Below are 2,848 nucleotides of genomic sequence, written 5' to 3' on the forward strand. Positions count from 1 at the left end.
TTGAGTGATCCGAGTTCTAGACTTGCTCTTAATTGAACTTGAATAATTGTTCGGCTCACACTTGCTTAACACCCGATCAAACCACCATAGGCTAGCATTTTAATTATCTGAAATACTTTAATTAATCTTGTTACTTGTTTCTCACGAAACCCTCAAATCTTAAAACTCCCATATTGTTTTCGCTAAGTATTGATACCATAAAGATAAAGTGTAATCGTTGGTCTCTGTGGATTCGATCCTAAAGTGCTACATCGACATACCATTCGATTGTGGTAGTGTGCACATTAGATTAATTGGTGTGTGTATGCACGTAATATCAATTTGGCGCCATTGCCGGGGACCATCTTTTTACCTTTATTTTTTGGTTATTTATTTAGTCTAAGACCTCTAACTTGCTATATCCTTTTTGTTGTAACTAATGTTCCAGGTGCATGACCAGTAGACATACTAGGAGAAACGCACAAGGAGAATTGGTCACACTTACCAACCAGGAGCTAGCAAGGTTAGAAAGAACAAATCGTCAACAGCCAAGGCAAACCGACACCACTATGGGTGATCACGCCAATCAAAATGATCTCACTACTGCAATGGCACTCATGCAGCAACAGATGAAAAAGTTGCAGCAGACCATTCAAGCGCAGGAACAAGCTGCTCAGCAGCAGCAAGAACAGCAGGCGCAGACTGTTCCGATCGGGACGAGAAACCTTCCGCGTAACATCCCTACTACGCGCTCTGTCATTGTTCCCCCCACCCTGCACCAGGCAAGACTTCAAGAGCAAGCCTGCTTTAATCGGTTTAGTGCAGAGAAAGGTGTTCTCTCTACAGAAATTCCAATGGAGCATATTGAGAGCTTCGAAAAAGTCTGCAGTTTCACTCGCGTGAATGGTGTTCCACCAGACTACATCAGGTGCATGTTATTCCCATTCTCTCTTGATGGAAAAGCTGCACGGTAGTTGAACTCTCTCCCTACCGGCTCTCTCACTTCATGGGAACAGGTCCAATCAGCGTTCCTCAACCATTTCTACTCTAAGGCGAGAACAGTTGCATTGAGGAACAAGATCACCTCCTTCAGACAGCTCACTGATGAGCCTTTTTGCGACACATGGGAGCGCTTCAATGACTATCGCAGAGAATGTCCTCACCATGGATTTGATGACGACTACCTTTTGGAAATTTTCTATGATGGAGTTGACTGAGAATTTCAGAGTGCTATGAACTCTGCCAGTAATGGAGACTTCATGACTCAGACCACTGATAGAGCGTTTAAGCTGATTGAGAACATGGCTGCTACCTCAACCAATAAGAACGAGGAGAGTGATTGCTCCAAGAAAGGGAACAGTTCTGACACCCAGAAGATAGATGAGCTGACTGCCAAGGTTGATCAGCTACTGAAAAACAACCAATGTCACGTCTTCAGCATGGAGCAAGCTACGGCCGGGCATATTCAGAACCAGAACCAACGACAACCGCAGAGCAATCGGCAAGCTGTTCCAGCTACCGAGAACAGTCAACCAGATGAGCTGAAGGGTCTGGGTATGATGATGCAACAGCTGTTGCAGGGTCAGCAGGTTCAGGCCAAAGTGTTGAATCAGGTAACCACGAAAATGGACACCAGGATGGGCAACATGTTCACTGAGCTGAATGCCAAGTATGACACTTTTGCGAGCCAAATAAGAAAGATCGATGTTCAGCTTGCTCAAACAGCTGAGAGTGTAAAGATGCAACAATGGACGCTCCCTGGAAAAACTGATAAAAATCCTAGGAATGAACATTATAATGCAATAGAGCAGTCGCTTGTCTCAAAAGCGATTGTAGACGAGCTGGGCATTGTTGATGTTGAGCTTTCTCAGGTGAAGCTGGCTTTTGCAAACTCTTCCATGACTGTCCCTTATGGAACAATTCGTAATCTTCTTGTTCAGGTTGAGGACTGTGTGCTCCATACCGAATTTCAGGTTGTTGAGATGAGCAAGGATCATGAGATGTCTTTGATCTTTGGAAGGTCATTTATAGTTACAGTGGGAGCGATCGTCGACATGCCTAATAAGAGAGTCTCCTTCTCCAACATCAACAAGAAGGTTTTCTACAAGGCTGTCCCAACCAGATCACAAATTCGATACGCCTCTTGCATCTCAGTGGTTAGTGGAGAACAGCCGGAAATTGTTCCTAAGAAGGAGCTTGGTAAAAAAGGTGAGATCAAAAAAGTCATGGATGGAGATCCTCACACTGATACCAAGAAACTCAGTGGGAATGCAAAGGCGAATGAAAAGGTCCAAAAGAAAAGGATTAAGGGTGACCCTATGATGACTTTGATACCTCGGTTGTGTGATGAGAAATCCATTGAGTATGAGGTAAAGTGCAAGGATACCTCTAAACCTTTCTCCAAAGTCAGAGCTATTTTCACACATGAGCTAAAAGAGAAAGGGGAAGTTGCTGTAAAAGAGTTGTTGAGCAGAGTCTTGAAGCTGAACATGTATTATTGTGGAGCTTGTTTTGGAACAAGCCCTCATGCTCAACCCGACTGATCCCCGTCACCAAGTTAAGCTAGTGACTTAAACCAAGCGATTGGTGGGAGGCAACCCACTGGTAAATGTAAATATAACTTGGTTTTGTTTTTTGTTTGCTTATTTTTCGTTTTAGTTTATTGAGTCTCAGGTCAAAAAGCAGAAAAATCCGAGATAATTAAAAATTCTGGGTTGCTGAAGCAGCGACTACTCTAGGCGGAGATCTTGCGATGGAACACCCAGAATTTTCTTGGAGCGCCCGCTCCACTCAGGTAAGTATCTCACACAAAAAAAACTTTTATTCTTATTTTCACCTTCTTTCTGATTTATTTTCACACCAGGGACGG

The sequence above is a fragment of the Brassica oleracea genome, chromosome C4, assembly GCF_000695525.1.
Source record: "Brassica oleracea var. oleracea cultivar TO1000 chromosome C4, BOL, whole genome shotgun sequence".
Lineage (NCBI taxonomy): Eukaryota > Viridiplantae > Streptophyta > Magnoliopsida > Brassicales > Brassicaceae > Brassica > Brassica oleracea.